Here is a 21,612-nt window from a genome sequence, read left to right as displayed (position 1 = left end):
ATTATTAAGTAAACCAAAAGAAAATGCAAGGTATAGAGGTTTATTTTCAGATGTCCTTTCACCCAAAGGTTGTTTTTTGGCCAATGCCATTATTTATCTCTGCTATCTGAGAAGTCATTACCAGATAAAGAGATTCATGACACTGAATTAATCATTACACTACTGGTTGTGATCACATTGCCCACTACACAGTTTAAACCTTCCTTTATTGGCATTCCTAAACCACCTGTTGTTATTGCCATGTATCACCAGCTACTGTAAGATTAACAACGAGGAAGAGAAAGAAAAATCAGTCCTGTATTAGATAATTAGTACACAAGTAACCATAACAAAGGGCTATCACCACTGCTGTTTTGTATCTGTAAGATGATAATTTGTCTAATATTATAACTTGGCTAAGGGCAGAAAAGGAAGGCACAAAATTAAAGTTATTACCATACTATTTATTAAGCTCATTTAAACTCATAAACTGACATTTTCATGCATTTTTCCTTTTTTTAATTATTTGAGTTTTCCCCAGAGAAATAGTTACAAAATAATGTTTTTTTTTATATATGAATGTACAGTACAGTTATACTGTATATGTGCATGTAAAACATACACATTGTACATATTTTTTCATTATTTTTAGGTTGTGACATTTAATTTGAATGCATCTTAGCTGAGGCAAGGGCATTCGACAGGAATGCTAAATGGCTCAGATTATTTCTTGTATTTACAGTAGTTCTACTTGGTCACATCAAGATGATTACCCTGAGGATAACAGTACATAAAAGCATGGTGCTTCAGTGAATTGAACAGTTTTCACTACGATGTCCACCAAAAAAAGCCAGTTCACAATGTCATCCCTTAACAGCATATTAAAACATATTTTAAAAAATCAAAATTAAAAACAGGTCATAACCTATTCATGTCATTGCCTTTTGCCTCAAGTTCAACCCAATGACAACTGCAAACCCAAAAAAAGAGAAGCATGGAAGTTTATTTAAACCTAAAATTTCCTTTTCTTTATTAAATTTCCTTATGAAAACTTATGAAACACAGCTAAAATTGGCATACTGTAAATAGATGTGAGCACTTGTGAAATCAGCAGTTTACTCTTTTTCGTTATCAGGTCTATTGTCTTCACTGGGTGTGTTATAAACATCCAACAGCACAAACAGGATGTTTGCTTTCTGTCATTTTCCAGTTCCCTTGTAGCAATTAGAAATGTGTACATATTTCTATTCTATATATTTCTACAAGTACATACATTTTCTATATATATATATTTCTATTCTAAGATAGAGTCTAAGACTTGATTATTTAATAATACATCCGTACAGTGCATTGTAAGTGTTCTACTATAAAGAGTGTAAATATTGCAAAGCATAGTAAGATACATTTATTTCAAATGCTATAAATACTGTAGTAGAATATAAAAATAATGTATTGTTTGGTTATTTCAAAACCAACCAAGAACGTTTTAAAAAATTATACTTAATACAAATCTAAGCATAAAAATAATCTAAAATATAGCACTATTGTCATAGAAATAAAGACTAGAGATATTTGTTTTCTGTGCCACTATTAACAGCTTTATTTATAGCTGGCTTATTTATACTGTAGGTACATTATTAACAGATGCCATTAACATTACAGCTGGTGTAGATGTTTAAGTGCTTTCATTTGTAGCTGATATGACTTACATCAGTAACACTGCTTTTCATTAAAACACTAATTTTGAGGTTGTTCATATTCATATTTTAAAGCAAATTCACATGATTGCATAAAAAGAAAATCTACAGTGTGTAACAGTGTGTCTTCAGAAAATCCATGTGTTATTCTTTTTGCTGATGTCTGAGCAGCTGATCAAACTGAAGCCTTAATATATTAAACCTATAACATTTTATAGGTTTAATATATTAAACATGGTAGATGTTAACTGGGAATCCAATACAATAGAGCCTTCTTAAGGTGTAAGGATACCCAATGTTGTACATATTCATATTCCTCTTTTTTATTATCAGGTCTATTGTCTTCACTGGGTGTATTATAAACATCCAACAAACAGCACAAACAGGATGTTTGCTTTCTGTCATTTTCCATTTCCCTTGTACATACATGTACAGTACTATAGGTTTAATATATTAAATATGGTAGATGTTAAATGGGAATTCTATACTATAGAGCCTTCTTCAGGTGTAAGGATACCCAATGCATATCATGAACCAGAGGGCACACGTGAAGATGATCTGGAAGTGAATTTAAAGCTGATAACAGGAGGGCAGTATTTTTTTACAAAAGGTTCTGGAACCGGTGAAGAAGGTACCAAGACATCTAGTTGAAACTGAAACCCTAGCTTCTTTCGAAAAACAATGGTATGAGTTCATTGGATAAGTTAGCTACTAACTGCCAAGCTGATTAATTGGGTTGAATTAGCTTCCTCTCATTTCTATCCATTTTAATATTCTTACTGTATGTTTACTGTATATACAGTACTGTACAAAAATGAAAAAAGAGAGAAAACAGTGAATATTTGACTGTGCTAATAATTTAAGAATTGTGATCTGTAAGGCTTTCACTGGCCTACGGCCATCACGTTACAAGATTTTACTCTAAAAATTGTATGAATATGAATATTTATTGAGCAAACTGAACTGGATTAAACATTCTATTTTTCAAAATGTTAGCAGTGCCAGAATTTATAAGATAAATGCTGTGATAAAACCTTTGTTCAGTTGCATTTTTTTTAGGTAAAAGCCACAGTGAATCCCAGAACAGACCATACAGAATATAAGATACAGCACACATATTCCCTTACAAGCAAACAAATAATTATACAATAGGTTTGGTGAACACTTATTATCTTAAGTGATGTGAACAAACAAACTATGATTCTACAGAACATGGGAAATGTTTGAAAAATACTTGGGAACTGTCAATTATTGCAACACCATGTACACCAACAAATAGACTTCTAAATTAAAATGTTTTCTGCATTTTCTCGAAAACGTCCAAGTTATCTGTTCTTTAGGTTTGGTTCTCATAAATAAATACTGTACTAAATATAAGCTCTGTGTGTACACTAATTCATATTAAGAAGGTAAAACACAGCAATTTATACTATTCAATTTAATTAATTATTTACAATATATGCTAGATGGACTTTCATAGTTTTTACGTAAAATGTTTTCAGTTTTTCCCCAAGTTGTACAATATTTAAAAGTTAATACCAATGGTCTACTAGTCTCAATGACAAATCCAGATGGTTATGTTTTGTTTCTAAACAAACTCCACACCCTACAGTTCTTCACCCACTGATCTCTAGACTACAACTCTGACTTTGTGTTGCTAAATAAAAAGCCCTGTGCTGAACCATGAGTGTTCCATACAGATGTATGTATTTAAAGGAGATGACTATAGCAGTTTGTGAAAAGATTCTAATGAGCTGTCTTTGATTGGTTCATCATCCAGTCTGCATTTAAAATACTCTGCCTTTGTGAGTTTCACAGCTGGGGCTCTTTCTCTGCTTGACTCTAACTAATGATGTTTTCAAAATAAATGCTTCAGAACAGGCTCGGAAAGATAATGAGAAAATGGCTGAACAATGAAGTCATGTTCCCTCCGTCCAGTGATTCCTTCTTTCAATGTTTCTATTCTGTTTAAATATATGATCTTTGTATAATTATCATCCTGAATTAGAGGGTGAGATGAAATTCTCAAACTGTATTTTTCTTAAATTCACATTACAGTAATTATAAAATATTGTTTGTCGAGTTACTATTTAGAGATAGTTATTATGAATGATGAATGTACATAGTTAAAAAAACAAAATATTTTAAATAACCACTAATAACCACTTTCCAGAATGTCAGATTTTCAGGGTGCCGTTCTGTGACAACCAAGATGTTATTACAAGAAGGCATTTGTAGCATTAAAAAGGATTTGATTTCCTTGTAATTTCAGCTTGATTTCATGGAATAAAACAATAAGAAACTGATTTTAAGTTTACACAGTTTTGTTTACACTGTGATGTTAATACACTCTTATTGTTATTGTGTTACTGTCTATTGTCTTATCTTCTGTTCTATTTACATACTGCACCTGAGTGACTAATGAGAAACACTTTTTACTATACTATGCACCTGTGTAAGTATAATGACAAATAAAGTTGAATGAATTATCTGTCTAAATTAGTGATAAGTGTAAGTATTCTACTAAATGGAATTGTTATGATGCTTAAAGCAAACAACTATTTTATTTTACATTTGAATTAAAATATTACTTGCAGTGCCAGAAAAAAAGAATATAACTTTATTTTACTTTGTTGTCTTCTTAAATGTACCTAATAAGTAAAGAGCTGGTATTAATGTTGTAAAAATACTGTAAATATTGTCTTTGAATATGAACTTTTGTTGCTTCCAAAGCTTGAGCAATGAGTTTTTCAGGGTATGTGCAATCAATTTAAAGGTTAAAAATGCAAAGGTACATCTTCACCTCTAAAAACTGGTTGCTTGGATTGATAACGTTTAATGTACAAATCTTTATAAGCAATATTCAAAATTATTTGACATTTCTGTTTGTTACGACCCCAAAAGTACGACACTGGGACGTAACACTGTTGATTTGGGGTGTTTATTTTGTTTTGGCAGAGAACACAATTAAATAGTTTACTGTCAACCAGAATCTTCAGTGTATCACCAAACAAGCTGATACAGATAAACTAAGATTTGGATTTGCTGACCAGTCCTGCCCCATGATAATTACTGAAAGAAGAGAGAATAAAATTAACATAAAGTTTTACATCGAATTTATGTACTGTATAGCTCCTAAAGTTTTATGAAAGCCAAAAATTAAAACACTCCTACCATTCCTAAGCCCTAAAATGACAGCAACCACATTAATTTTGGTTGAATTAACAAACAAGGCAGAAGAAGTAGGAAAATAGCATTAAAATGAAATGCCAAAAAACGTTCAATGAAGAAAATGGACTTAAAAATAAAACTGTGAGTGGGATTAAGCTTTGAGCTCTGCTTTAGTGAATGGTCTTAAACACTACACTAAAGGTCCATCTCTTCTAGATGTCGTCACTACCACTTCAATCATTCTGAAAATAATTTGCTTGTCAAAATCGAGTTGCACTTGCATAAGATAATGATCTAAGGATATATGATCACATCCTAATCACCTTAGGTGTTTATACAGAGACAAAATGTTTGCACACAAAGCAAAATTTGACAAAGAATCTTTCTCCACATCCTGAAATTATGCCTTGGTCTTCCCAAACATGTTAACATCCCTATAGTTCTCAGTGTTTTCTGCACCTACCTGTAAGTTTCAGGTACCTTTTAAACCATAGAATGAGATGGGGGGTTTTCCCCTTCCCCCAGTTATTATTTTAATATACAATTAAAATAATAATCCTAAAATGATATAATAATATTTTAGAAATAATTATAAAAAGGGAATGAAAGCACAAATTCATTTTTTCCTGATCTATCATTTCCAGATAAAATATTTTCCCATTTATTCCTAAAAGTAGCACAGCATTTAATGCTTAGCTGTTTCGAATTAAACATGAAAAATAAAAACAGACCAAAAGTATTAAGTCCTTCTGTAGTACAAAGCAATATATTAAAAAGGACATAATAGAAACTCACCAAAAAGGTACAATTTAAAATGAGTTCAAGTAGGTAGTTGCATCATGTGTAGGTTGCAAATGAACAAGTAAAGGTATATAAAAGAGACACAATGCTTCTGCTGTGGAGCCTTCTTCGGGTGTCAAGGAATAAACCTTTACTTCTTCCATTAAGAACTTTAAAGCTTTGCAGGAAAACACATTTCCACATTGCAGTGTGGAACACCAAACCATCACCAAAGTGCCAAAACAATTTGTGTGTCTGTGCTGTTAGGATTGTACCTTCAGCATAAAATATAATAATGCAGATGAGGAATTATTTAAAATGTTTCACGGCATGCAATTCATTATCTCTTAAATATGCTAGTTTATTGAACTGTTCTTAGCCTTTGTCGATAAAGATCTTTAATGTTTGTTTTTTTTCCTTCAGCATTTGATGGGACTGTAATGAATCTCAGCTGTTGTTTCTGGTCATTTTTCATTCATTAGATTGCAGGGGCATTTCCAAAGCATATGTTAACTTTTTGTGTACTGTATATTCTAATTGCTGTGTGTTTTAAAATGATCTTTGACAGCATTCTAGTTGAGACCAAGTGTGCAAACAAAGAATATCTGAGGGCCTCCTTCTTAATTTAACCCGTGTGTACTGTAACAGGTAATGTTAGCTCTGAAGCAAATGTGTTGGAAACATTGAAGACATTGAAGCCAAATAATTGTAATTAGTATGCAGAAAACATAGTCTTTAAGATATTTGTTTGTGGTTGAAAAGTAATAATTACATTAGAATGTTCATATAGATATATAAATAAAGCACATCTGGCTTTAGAAGCTGGCCCCAAGAACAGATTATATGATAAAAACCCCATTGACAGCTTAAATGTTTCCCATGGGTTCTTTTATCAGTACACCTCACTTCTGATTCTCTGTACCTGCCTAATTGTCAGCCCATGTGTCAGCTGAGATCATAAACCTACTAGGCTCTGATGTGTTAGCTGCTCACTGAACTATCATACATCTACTTCTGAAACAAAAATAACCCTGAGGACCGTATCAGCTTCAGGGCTGTTTTTAGATGACAACAAAAAATTAAATGAGCAGGCATATTGAACTTAGCTCTTATAACTCTAATAACTGTATACAGTGTATAGTAATACACATGCAAATCTTCTTTGTATCCTTTTCATTTCTTAAAGTAATTATTATTATAGTGCATGAAGAGCCACATATGGCAAATATGCAAGCATTTTCTCTTGTAAAGACCTGCAACATTCACCAAATCTGCTGCTTTGTTGTATCATAATACAGAGGTGCTTCAACTCTGTGCAATTAAAGGAAATCTAAACTACAAAACTATTAAACTACAAATTCTATTAAAATACTGCTTGCATCAAAGAGAAGGGGGAATACAATCATAGAACATGACATTAGATCCAAAACTACAAAACATGTTCACACACTCATAAAGGTCTAAAAAGGACACTTGTGTGTAATTTTGTCCAAGCAAGTTGTTTATTTTGCAAAATGGTTATTATTTGTGACATTTAGAATAAACTTAGCATTGTGCATACATGAGGATGAGTATGTTCAGTTCTCTATATATAGGGTACTTCTATCCATTAATTTTGTCAAGATCAAGACATCAAGAAGTTCTGCAGATAATTCCCACACTGTACTTTCTAGATTACCCTTTGTATCTGCTAATAACAGCTTTTAATGTTTATCCAGCTGGCCATGTTAATAAAAATGCAATGTAAGGCTAATTTCATTTTGTAAAAGCACCTTGTTGAAAAAATAACACAGCTGAAGTATGATAACTTATTGTCCTTCCTTTTAAACCCAGGGTGGAGTAACTATAATATATACATTCCCAGAGACCCCTCTTAAAAAGCACCAGGAGGAGCGACTCTACAAAATCTATATCAGGAAACAAATGTCTAGTGGAGACAGCTTGTTTAATACATATCAGCCTTAAACACCCATGGACATCATTTCCATTTTTTATACATCCTACACAAAGCACTTTATTATCAATGCCTCTTGAAAATACATCATCGACAAATCACAATTCATCCACACCTACAGGAATACGTGAATACCTGTTTTGTTTATTAGACTGGCCTAATTTCAACATTGGTGTTAAAATTCAAATTGTTAAACCAAAGCATACTATCCCCCTGAAAGGTAAAAATGAATATTTTCCCTATGTCAGATTTGACAAAATAAAAGTTCACATTGGTTTTCAAAATAATGAGTAAGAGTTATTTTTTGTAGCACAATGTTTTGTATTTGTACTTTTTGGAATTTCGTTTTCAATTAGGAAAACAAGCTGATGAAAAGTGGAAACAAGAGATTTAGTGTTTATGATTCAGTTGTGTGTATGGATCGTACTATCACAGAGTCAAGTGCCCCAGCGACTTGTACTGTATATTTGCGTTTTTAATTAATTTTCTGTGTGTGAAATTATTAATGACATCTCAGAGATGGGGCTCAAATACTGGATGTGATACAGAAACCCATTATCTGTGAATTTGATTAAACAGCATACCTGTAGCTGGCAATCAGTCAGAAATCTTAAGATGCCAATCAAGTAACTCCAATGAAGTGAGTATGACGGATAATTATGTCACCTACAATACAGGCGAAATCAGAGTTCCCTATCTTTGTGCTTCAAGGACATCAGTTCAGAAGGTTTTGCATATCAACAACAACTCAAAATCTGAAGAGGTGGGTTAGACTGGGGCAAGGGAACTTTCCAGCAAAGGTCTAAATCTATAAAGGCTGCTGTAATGTTATCCTCTATGTACTGTACAGATATGGAAATCTCTAATCTAAATTAGTAATATCTTCCTTTAATTCCTCAATACATGCATTAGGTCTAACATTAATACATTAAACTGCTATTTAGACTACGACACTCTCTCTAGGTATAAAAACTAAAACAAAAGCAAAATGGTATAATCCGTTTCAAATAAAGCTGATTAAATATAACAGAAATAACTGAAAAAGCCTAAAAGTTCACTTGTGTGTTTTGTATAGAGAATAAACAAAGATACATGAATTATGTGAACACTATTATTGATGTCCTCTGGCCATTTCACAATGCTAGAAAGCAAAACTGTCTGAACACATTTACCACTTTTCAATATAATGTTAGTAATTACTGTATAGGCAGCTCCTTCACACCTTATTAGGGGTGTCCTCACATTCTCAAACAAGAATTAAATGATGGTCTTTCTTTCTAACGTTGTTAACCAGCAATAGTAAATTAATAATCACATACAAATAATTCCTAAGAACTGCTTAATCAAAAATCAGATAGATTTAAAACCAACACTACTTGAGCACTACAAAATGTTTAAATAGCTTTGAGAGTAATTTTAGTAATGCTACTGGATTTTGGCTTGTTACACCCACATAATATTTTTGTTTTATGATGATTCCACAGTATAAAACCTTTTAGACTGCAGCACAGCACAAACGTCTTTCAACAAATAAACATTAAAGTTACACAGGGGTGGCACTGTGGCACAATGGTTAGAATTGTTGTCTTGCAGAGCTGGGACCCTGGGTCCAAAGACATGCCGGTAGGTTAATTGTTCTAGAAAATTGGCCCTGGTGTGAGTGCGTGCAGGTTTGTGTCTGTGTGTCCCATCCCGTGTATCTGCCTTGAGCCATTTGCATGCCGGAAAAGGCTCCTAATCCCCTGCGACCTTGTATTGGATAAATCAGTTAGAAAATGGATGGAAAGTTTCAAAGCAAATGTACTCTACAATTCCCTTTTTTTAAAACAAGTACATAGGAAGTATACCAATCAAACTAAAAATCCATTGTATTGTAAGCATAATTGTTTTCTACATTAATACATGTATGATTCTTACTGATTCCAAATATCTCTACTTGGATTCTTAAGGGGAAAGAAAACTTTTGATTCCCTTTTAAATACATCATTAGATCCGGTGTTACAGTAGGCTGTTATAAAAGGACTCCTTATATGATTCTCCTTACAAGTAAAATGCTCATTTATTACGTTTTTACAACATAATCCAGGCTATAAGAACAGTCTATTGAGGTATGGTGTGGTACACTTCTTTAAATGGCAGTGTATAATCTGAATCTGGCTTAGAATTGGAGTTTGGGTTAGCATTTGTGTACATGAGGATTGTGCCCAGTGTTTCTAATTAAAAAATAAAGACCTCGGCAGAGGAAAGAAGTGGTTCCATGTGTATCTTATTTATTTTTCTTAGTCTTGTACTGCACTCAGAACTAATTACAATAAGGCATGTTGCTGAACAAAGCCACAAAAGCAGTGCTGGAGCAGTGATCATGGTGATGATGGAAGCAAAAGACTGAATGTCTGTCGTGCTTTTTAAACATTCAGATTTAATAAAGAAAAACAAGAAAAAACCTGACGAAACGAAAGAAAAAACAAATACACGAGGAAATGGTGTTACGTTTCTCAGGTTTGCATATTGTCTGTAATAATAGGCTTTTATGCATAGCATTGAAATAGGGGGACATTTAATAAAACCAAACACATAGGGACATGAATATATACAGTACAGTACATAATATTTTAACAAAGCAATACTAAAAGACAGGTATAATCCCTAATGTGATTCTATAGCCTATAGTATAGGTTATATAAACAGTTGCAAATGTGGAAAATTGCAAACACTGCTCTCAACTCTCACTGTAACCTTAAGGGGGTGTTCATTCTAAGATACGTAAATATGTATGTGTCACTGGTCAAAGTCTATGTCACACTGTTGATCCCTAATAAGGGCTGAACAGCTGTGCGCGTCTGCTTACTTTGACTACGCAAAAATGTGGAATAAAAAATCATAAGACACTTCTATCTGCTTGAGTGAGTTGCTAATTAATATTCATATGGCCCGTAATTCATCGCAACTCTTAACTGCCAACCTAACTTTGAAGGATATCCATTATTAGACAGATAGACACTATTTATAGTTTAGATATGTTACCTATAAGCATTAAAAAATGGGACTGAATGATTTTTGATTATGTTTCTTAACTCTAAATGCAGTTTTTTATTACAAACTTTAGCATAGTTCACTAGAGGAAGCACCTCCAAATTGTACTTGCCTTGTGTGGTAGATCATAGTGATCTATTATTGAAATAATTCCTGTAAGTCATATAGATAGTAAACAGGGGGTATAGAAACAATATCTTCTTACAATACAATAGGTGGATGCTACACATTGGTGGTGGTGGAGGGGAATCCCCATTACCTGTAAAGCGCTTTGAGTGGAGTGTCCAGAAAAAGCGCTATATAATTATAAGCAATTATTATTATTATTGTTAATACTAGAAATGTATTATAATAATATGAACTGTGAACATGTCCAAATAGTGCTCTTGGGTGATAATAAAAAGTTATTATTCAAGCAAAGACCCCTTTCCCAAATGTCAAAATATATTTGCCTTTACTTATACCAGTTATGTGTATCTTTTTTTTGTTTCGATTTACTGATCAGTTTAGTTTATCAGATGTTTTATACTCATTAAACAGGAAATCGTTTTGTGAAATCTTGCAGCATTCGTGTTTTCTATCATTTTAAACATCATGACACAAACAGAAGCATTCCTGAAAAAATATGTAATGCAAGCATTGCGTACCTGCAGTATTTTCAGGTACTGTACTGTGCAACCAAATCTTACATCACATTACACAATGCATCGCTGTAGTACTTTTTGCATTTAATTACATAATAAACCATAACAAGTGAATGCATTTTAAATCAAGATTGCAGATTATACTGATTATACCAAATTTACCATTGACCAATCATGGCAATAATCCCCATCTTAAATTGGTTTCATTACTCTGCTCTCCTCCCCACTGATAGCTGATGTGTGGTGAGCATTCTTGCGCACTTTGGCTGCTGTCGCATCCAGGTGGATGCTGCACACTGGTGGTGGTGGAGGAGAGTCCCCATTACCTGTAAAGCACTTTGAGTTGAGTGTCCAGAAAAGAGCTACAGTATATAAGTGTAAGCAATTATTATTATTAATTATTTAAAAAAGATTAGCAAACACTTTAGATGCAGCAAATGAAATTCAAAAGGGTAGAGACAAGACAGGGCAAACACTTTACATGTAGACAAGTGCAGAGTATTACAGTACATACAGCATACTGTACTGTAAAGTAGGTAGCAGAAACTTAAACTATAGATACATTATGGGAAATGCTGGAAAGGTTTCTTATGGAAAATACTTCTTCGATGAAAATGTTTACATTGACACATCACTTACACTCCTTAGACAATCAGGGAAAGCAATAAAAAGTCAAAAGAATCTTTAGTGTACTGTATGTATATAATATATAAGCATTTAGCTGGATGTTAAAATTATACAATCCACTAGTAAGACCTCATTTAGAATACTGTGTACAATTTTGGCCACCACATCACATAAAAGGAATGTCCCACATTGACAGGCTATAACCACTCACCCTTTTTAGTAATGCACAGAAGACTACAAGGGAACCTGATCCAAGTATTCAAAATGTATTCAAGGCATTGACTAAGTCAACCCAGTCGACATCTTGAGAATCAACAGCGAAACACGAACCAGAGGACACAAGTGGAAACTAGTGTATGTGGAAGTTCATTTAAATCAACTTTGAACAGAATGCACTTCTTTATTCAAAGGATTATGGACATACTGTACTGTACACCCAAAACCCTGTTTTTTTTTTCAAGAAATGGCTGGAAGAGATACTTAATCAATTAGATACTAACTACCAGAAAGGTCAGATGGGCCAAATGGCTTTCACTCTTATATTCTTACTTTTTAGTCAAATGGATATCAATGTGAGAGTCACCTGTCTGCCACAGTACAATTTTAACGAACAGGGATAGCACTTTCAAAAGGGTGTTCACTGTATGTGATTTAAGAAACACAAACCATTGGACAGAACAGTACGGTTTAAAAAAAATAAATTACCTTGACTTGGTAAATAAGATTTAAAGTAGACAACACAGACAAAATGCAACAGCAGCTCACTGAATTATAGAAATTCATTTTTTTAAAAGGACTATCACCACAGCATTATACAAATAACCCGTCCAGTCAAGATCAAAAAGACACATTATTCTATTCATATTCTGTTAGAAAAAAGCTCTTATGAGAAATTATTCCACAAACCCCAATGCCAGAAATTGAAAAAACTAAAAGATTTTAATGAGTCCTTGCTGAGAAACATTTGTTTAAACTTGCAGATTGGCTCAGATATTCTCTTAGCTGTAAGAAATCCTGGTCCACATTCCAAAATATAGCTGTGCATCTCAACATCACAGCAAAATTGACTGCTGTAATACTAGTAACCTAGTATTACATAAACAGAGCCTCTGGTGCTCTGTTTATGAAAGACAGCAGTGATATTGTATTTGGAGGAAAACAAGATATGATTGAAATCAATAGAAATACTGAAATTAAAAATCTAACAATGTGATTGTATGGCATAGAAGAACTGGAGTTCACATTGCTCCATCTTCTCAACCATATTATGTTATGGAAGAAGAGCTTGAATCTGTCAGAAATATATAAAGTTAAGACTAACTAAAAGCCGGTCCTGCCAAGCAACAGGCACAAAGCAGGATACACCTGGGGATGCCAGTTCACCACATGGCATACACACACTCAAGCCTAGGCTAATTTACCTAAAAGCCAGTTATCCTACCAAGATGTCTTTGGACTGTGGGAGGAAACCCAGTCAAACATAGTGACAACATACAAACTCCACACAGATAACACCCCAGGTCCAGAATTGAACCTAGGGCCCCAGCGTTGCTAGGCTGAAATACAAACTACTTCACCACTGTGCCACCCTCGTCTAGATAATAAATAAAATAATTACATTTTAGCCTATGTGATTCATAAGAAATCAACTGTATCACCAGGTCAGAAACAATAACAGGTATAGTTTTTGTATGTAAGGCTACTGAAGCATTCATTCTTCAGAAATGTGCATTTGTTAAAAGTAAAAGTTTAACAAAAACAAGTAATGTGTAATACGTATACACCTTCTATAAATGGTGGAAGTATTTTTTTTTCAAATCATTTATAGTGCATTACAATTGAATTGCTAGATTCAATTTAAAAAATCAAGAAAAATGTTCTACAAAGTATAAACAAGTAAGCAAAGGCATGGAATCTAACAGAGGGCTGAACAGGAAATATATGAAGAAAACTTGTTTCTCAAGAAAGGTCCCTGTCTTTACCGCTGCTGCAGACAAAATAATAATTTTGTTATTCTCTACAATAATTAGAATTTTAAAGTAATTCCTTAAAACATCAAAGTATTATGCCATTAAAATATTATTTTATTTTACATTTACTGAGCCAAACTATTTTCTCCAAGTAAATATACAGAATGAAAAGCATGAGTATTAAAAAGAAAATGATTCTATTCTTAGTTATCATTTTATATTCTTAGTTATCATTTCTTATTCTTTGGCTGACCTGCCATTGACTTGCCAGTTTACATTCATATTCACATACAGTACATAGCTTTAGCCTTGCTGTCAAAATTAGGCTACATGCCTTGAGATCAAAGGACCACAATTAAACTGATGATATTAACCACTTAACTCTCCTGCAACAGAAGGACTTGTAGTACAGATGTAAGGGTTTTCAATTAAGCTGCTGCTCAGATATTAACAAGAATTACTATCCTACTTCAGAGGTAAATCATTTGCATCTTTTCATCCCAAAACCAATGTCATTGTTGATAATATTTTTTCCAAAACATAATGCAATTTTAATGCCCACTGTCATTAAAATATGTGTATTTATAGTGATAAAACCTCGTTTTGATAAGAATATGTTAAATTTAATCATAAGGTCAAATACCCTTTAGGCGCAATCAGACATTTATAATACACTTCTGCCTTAAACCATACGGTACACATTAATTGATACGGTTATGGTATTAATCAACAGCATTGTAAATGTGCAGTGGGTTGTTTTAGTTAATTTAAAGACAAATGTTTCGAATAACAGCATAACTTTGTTTCCATTGGTCTATTCATTGAATCGTTTTAACTCCCGGCGGCGAAATATGATCATCAGTTCAGTACATTGCACTTTAACTTTCTAACTGCTGTTATCAGTTTAATCCAGAAGATGTTCTCACATGAAAATAAGTATAAAGTGGAAAAAGACTTCATTAAGGTTGCATAAAAAATAGATCATCAGTAATGAAAATAAGCATTTTATAACATAAAAAAACAAGTAGAGCTTGTACAGAGTGGTGCTACATTTGTTCTCCCAGCCATTCACTTAGCTAAAGCAGTAATGCTAACTGTCCCCTTATGCAAGTTTCGCATGCTGAGGAAAGAAGAAAACATAATTCAAGATGCATCTTACCTAACAAAATGGGAATCCAAGTAAAAAAGATTTGAAAGTGTGCTGTTCAATCACCGTTTTCCCAGGGCTTTACTGTAAACGAAATGCAAAGTAATCTGATCCTTCTTTCTGAGGCTAAAGCAGGCTTTGGAACGCTGATACAATAATGTTGCGAATGCAAGCCGAGCCTGGTCTTAAGTGATATGTGAGTAGAGTTGGAACTGCTGTCAGATTGTAAGTGATCAGCTACAGTGGCTTCCTGTTACATCACAAAAGACCCCGCCTGCATTTGGGAAATAAATTTCTCTTTAGCCGCGATCACCACCTTAAACACTCACAGCGGCGTCCGCTCAAGTGGTGAACCCACACGTCGTGTCTAAACCCACGACATAACTGCTTCACATCTTCCACCCACGCTAAACTCTATAATGGTCATTTCTACATTAAAAAAAATAGAACACAAACTTTTATGAAACTAAAAGTATATTAAAACTGTATATTCTAGTTAGGAAAATCATTATTTTCCATATTAACAGCTTTCAGTTATAATCCCTTAATTATTCATGTATCAAAATATTTGATAAAGTAATTATAAACTATCAAAAATTATGATTACAGAAGATCATGAAGACAAAGAAATCAGAACATGGGAGGGATGCAAATGTATAATATCACAGGAAACTGGTGTACAACAGTGCTGCTATACCTGGGCATGTTCAATAGTTTAAAGCTTTGTAAGATTCAAATACAGCTTGAAAGATTACACCAAAAGCTGACAAAGGATAACAGACAATATTGAATAATACAAAGAACACACTCTATTTAAAACTAAGAGCAGGAGGCACTTCTTTAAACTAAGGGTTGTGGGTGTATGGCACATGCTACCTAGGCTGAAGTCGATACTTCCGCCTCCCCTCAGAAATAGCTTGTGAGATCCTTGGATCAAAAAATGACTAAATACCTGGACTCCTCTAATCTGTAACATTTACAATATGTCTGCCAAAGCTAATAAACTACTTGAAAAATGACAGTTAAATGGAACCAGATTGCTACAAAAATGAGTAATAAATGACTTTCCTGTAAAACAAGCTGTTTGAGTTTTTGTGACAGCATTCTTTGGTCTGGTGAAATGATGATAGGCCTTTTTTTGCAACAAAGAGGCAATGTTATATAACAATAAACAGTATTTTTTAGAAAAAGTATTTCCGCCTATAATGATGATCATTACCAATATGATTTTGCTTAAGCTGAAGATGCTTCATTTCATGATCATTTAAGTGCAGTCAAACATCCAAAGAAATATCCATTTGCTTATAGGCTGACCTGTTATCACTGCAAAACACGTTCTAATCATGATCCTTAACACAGAGTAACACATCAGCTGATTTGTCTTTTGAAGAAATATGATATAACTGTGTTGACCCTCTCAATTTCTGGTCATGGATCTGATCGAGATACTATGGGACTCTGATGAAGCATCAGCTCTCAATATTTCAGAACTAAGAAATTTCACCAAACTATGGTTGATTGAAAGGATCTAAAAAACATTTATAACAGAAATAGGTATAAAACAAAATACTGCAAATATTTGCACATTTCATATGTTTTACAGATTGTTTATACACTGTAGCTTTCATAAGAAATGTATATTTTCATTACAAAACCAAATAAATCACTGTGATACAAGATTTTCCTGAGTTTGATATTAATCTATATATGTACAGTGTCTATATATGCATATATATTTTACATTACAGTACAGTATATCCCTGCATTGAAAATGTTTTTGGACACTAAATTCCTATCTCATTCTGTTGCAGAATTCACAGTGTACATCTTCTTGATAATAACATATAAAATAATTGAACATCTCCTCTTTGTATTAAAAATTAATAAAACTGAAAATATAAGAGCATTTTTATTAACTTCCCTACAATTGAAGCAAAACTAACTAGACAACAGACTTAATAATAGCCTTTCAATTAAGTGGACCACAGAAAGTTAGTTATAACAATACTGCCCTCTTGTGCTTTCATAGAAAATTTTAGTACCTAGTAGAATGGGCATCTTTTGCCATTTTAAAGAAAATTAAGCAATACCATACACAATAATAGATAAATGCACTCCTATCCACAATGCACTTCTAAGTACAGTTTACACAATGATGACACTAAGATATATGTGTACTGTATATATAATATGGGTATGATATGGGTAAATGTAATAATTATTGTCATTATATTGTTTTCTAATATAGCATACGTAGAACAAATAAAAATGTAATAATATTGCAGACAAAAATAATAATATCACAGTTTAAAAAAATCTTTCTCAGATGTGTTTTCCTGTACTTATGATTTACTGGCTAATTGTTGTTCAGTATACTTGTAATACTTGTACTGTATAGTTTTTCAGTTTTGTGTATAAACGGATGTAATAACGAAACAAATATTCATATGTATGTCTTTATATTCTAGAGCACATATCACTTCATTTTTCTTTTATTATTCATCTATTATATATACCATATGTTTATTTTTGTATAGCTTTGGCTTTGTTGTTTTGTTGGTTTATGTTAGTTTCTTTGTACTTTCGTTTGTTTGTGTGTTCATTCTTGTTTTGTCATTACCTTGCCCCAGTGTTACATGTTCAACTTTTGTGTTCTTTTTGTACCCTGCTCCTGTTTATTACTCTTGTTTTCCCTTATTTGTCTTCCTGGTTCACTTGTGTTCTTGTGTGAACTCTTGTATATAAGGTTAGTTTAGGTTGTTGGGTACACTTAGTTGATTCTGTATTAGTACACTAGTACGGGCGAGAGCCTTTTGTCTTGTATGGTTTTGGGTAGTCAGTGCAGGTTAGCTAGGGTGTTGAAGACGCCGAAGACCGTGTGTTTCAGGTTTTCTTTTGTAGTCAGATTAGCTTTCCCTCACTGTCCTAGCCAGCTCCATTTTGTTTATTTTCTTTTCTTTGGCACCACTCTAGTTCCTTACCCATGTTATCACGCTTCCTAGTCCCTCACCAGAATCCCCCTGCTTCCAAAAGAATTATCCTAAATGTTACACCCCTTTTCCCCTAGGCACTTGGGGTCGTAACACTATAGTTATAGCTTATGGACTTTCACAAAAAGTTGTCAATTTGTTTTAATCCCTCTGACCAGCAATACAGCTTGTGCAATGAGGCATTGCAACTTGCCAATCACACAAAAGCTTGTTAGGTGCACTTTTACCCAACAAGGTCCAGTTGGAACAATGCCTGATCAGGTGACTTTTAAAAAGGCCTTAATTCGAACTTTAGGCCACTGCAAGAAAAAAGCCCACACTTAGTTACCTGTGCATTCCATAATGCCTCGAATGTCACCAGAAGCAAGGGAGCAGGCCTGCAGGCAGGCATGTCATGTGCCACCATTGCCAGACACTATGGAGTAAGCCGCTCCACTGCGTCCCGACTGCAGAGAAGGTTTCAGCAGACCGGCAGGACAAATGACAGTCCAAGATCTGTCGCCCTCGAGTGAACACACCAGAGCAGGACTGACACATCAGACTGTCCATCTGGGAGATCGTTTCAGATCTGCCACGTGCAGATCTGCTGCTGAAACCGCTGTGACAGGACAGTGAGGCTCCATGCTGCTGGCCTTAGAGCAAGGCGACCTGTCAGAGGCCCTGTGCTCGCACATCCTAGACATCACACCTGACTGGCTTGGGCCAGACAGAGGCTGCGATGGAGTCGTCAGCAGTGCCATCAGGTCCTCTTCACGGATTAGTCACTTTTCAGCCTGTTCCACGCAGACGGGAGGACCAGAGTGTGGAGGAGGGGGTGTTGTGTTTCTTTTTTCCATCAGTATATATATATACAGTATATCATACACAAACACCTATTTTGCATCTTCCCTCCACCCACTATCCACCTTTGCAGCTACTCCTCCGTTAACGCCTCTCTCTGAATGGGGTTTCAGTCTTCTCCACTTAGAGTAATAATAATAAATATTCAAAATATGATTCTTGGATGTCACTATTCCTTGGAAACGTATAATGTAATAACTGTTGCAAAATAACACAAGAATTGTGCAATATTAAAGCTTTCTTAGCATTTTTTCTGTGTAGCTCCTCTTAGATTACATTGTCAATATTTTACTTTATTTTCATGCAATATATTACCGCATACGGCATACACTTTCTCTTCAATTGGAAGGCCTAAGACTGTTTTTCAAACCGATCAATTAAGGTTAGAAGGACATGATTGACTTGTACAGTAGCTTTAACAGTTGAACTAAACAAATGAAGAATATATGGAGAGACGGACTATATGAGGTCCAGGGATAACTGTGTTCTCAGCAAACAGAAGGAAACTGGGAAATGACATCTTCAAGAAGCTGACCTGATTACTACAGTTACATCTTGAAAAATATGATGCCTGCTCATTGAGCCAAGAAGATTTTTCAAAACAATAATGGAGAAAAGAGTTATTGATAGATAAAGCAACATTTGAAATAAAAGATGAAATGCCCAAAAAAACTGTATGCTGTGCACAGTAAAACATGAGAATAATAACATGATGTATTTTTTTTCCTAAAGAACACAGCATACTGAATACTTTCAAGTGAACCATATCCCTCCTCCAGTTTTTTTGAATTATGCAATATTCTCAGAAAAGTGCTGTAAATGTGGGGTGTTTTAACATGATAAGGACTAAGACAAAATAAATCAGGCAAAAAGAGTGAGTTTTCAAATTTTATCCTCCCAGGTGGACCAACTTTAACATAAATGAACCTAGATATACTCTGGAGGTTATTAGGATCATGGGTTGAAATAGTGATAAAGTGCTATAAATATGAGATGAAATGTCTAGAATATGTGCAGTTTAGATTCCTAAGGAGGCAGAGGACCTTACAGTATGATTATAATAGGTAAATCAGCAGCAAGGTATCAAGTGAATCATCTTCAGGTGCATTCTTTCAGGAACTATCATAAATGTTCCTATAAATAATTTCAAGGTGATTCTTATTTTTCGGAGAAATGTCCTATACAAACATAGTTGTCTGAGTAATGGATAAACATTTGTATGTATATTAAATTCCTTAAGATCATTCATTATACTATAGCAGGGGTATCAAGCTCATTTGCTGTAGCAGACCGGATATGAAAAAAAAAGTACTTTGAAATGACCATACTGTAAATTCCATAAATTATTAAAATGTAAGGCACAACCATTATATAATATATCCATTGTGTCTTCACAAAATGACAATTGAGAATACTTTACTCATTATCTTTCGAGTATAGGATCCTTCAGCATTTTGTACACGATTGAACAAGAAAGTTATGTTCTTTTAAAAAGAATCCTGTGAGAATATCTCATTCAATAGGTGGTGTAAATAAATTAGCAATTATATACACACACCCTTTGCTACACAAACAGTTAATTTATATGGATTTTTGCTACAAAGAAACCTAAACTGCATTTTAATATACGTTTTTCACTACACGATTGCAACAAAGCTGCTTCACTTTATAGCCTCTTCCCTTGTGATAGTTTTTAGTATATAGTGTGTGTTAGATTTTGTTACTGTTTCAGAGTGACCAATGGTGGTTCAGTCACTGAGGGAAAACCAGAATTTGGAGGAAGTGTGTGCACATGTCCTGCAGGGTCAATTTTCTCAACACCATTTTCGTGCAAAGATGTCCCTATCAAGCTAGTTCTGTGACATCATCAAACTGGAGAAACTGTAATTGTGGAGAACACCAGTGGGAATGTGAGTTTGAGAGTGATAAAGTCACCAAGGACGTCTGCTTAGTGTGTGGTCTGTTGCAAGATGGTAGCAGGCCTAGACAAGATGAAGACTCTTGTCTAAGGAACATTTCCCAGAAGGCAATGGGGAATGACCTGCCATCCTCAGTCACCAGGACATTGAGCCTAGGAAGACAGCAGGGTCTGTTGCATGATTGCACCAGAGGGATAATGGAACAGAAAAGTAAAGCCTGATCAACAAAACTGTTAGCACTACATTGTACATTTTTGGAAGTTTGTTTTTGGGAAAGAGTTCAGGTTTTGCAAGAGTGAAATTTTGTGAAACTGGTAAGCAGCTTACTTGGTTGGGTATAGTGATATATCTGGAATCTGAACTTTAAAAAGAATGGAGTAACAGGTAGGCTTTTGCTTTATGTTATAAAAGTGTAAATAAATCCTTAACCTTTTCACATCTGTTGAATTGGAGTGTTTTCATGTGCAAAAGTACCTAAGGCATGCTACCAGAAAGGGTGGATCTTTCACAGCTATTCAGGCACAGACAAGACACAAATTGAACCCAAGCCAATGATCACTACAACTGCCAAATGGGCTGTACAAATGCACTAGTTGGGAGTTATAGAGCAAGCTGAGGCTTGGTTGCAGCCTCCTCCTTCTAGAGACTAAATTAAATACACCTGCCTTGTTTAACCTCCATGTGAAGCAATCCATAGATAGAAAAGGATACATACATAATTAGCTCTCAGCATTAAGACATTCCTTAGAAGTAGCACAAGTCCATATATCAGTAGCCAGCTACCAAGGGCAGGGGGCTGGGTCTAAGATTCTACAGTCCTAATGCCAGTTTAGGTTTGAAGTCTAGAAGATAATGGAAAAA

General features: G+C 34.2%; 1 protein-coding gene across 1 annotated transcript in view; it reads right to left on the bottom strand.

Moving 5' to 3' along the window:
• LOC102697375 (calcitonin gene-related peptide type 1 receptor) overlaps positions 1 to 15,240 on the bottom strand; it is a 35,253-nt gene extending 20,013 nt beyond the window's left edge. Inside the window, exon 1 of the mRNA XM_015359034.2 lies at positions 15,015 to 15,240. The gene's annotated coding sequence lies outside the window, so the exon portion shown is untranslated. The remainder of the gene's footprint in view (positions 1 to 15,014) is intronic.
• Positions 15,241 to 21,612: the final 6,372 nt, after the last annotated feature.

This window comes from Lepisosteus oculatus, chromosome 12 (genome assembly GCF_040954835.1).
Source record: "Lepisosteus oculatus isolate fLepOcu1 chromosome 12, fLepOcu1.hap2, whole genome shotgun sequence".
Lineage (NCBI taxonomy): Eukaryota > Metazoa > Chordata > Actinopteri > Semionotiformes > Lepisosteidae > Lepisosteus > Lepisosteus oculatus.
Note: the sequence above shows the minus strand (reverse complement) of the source record. Positions and strands in the feature narration are given on the sequence as shown.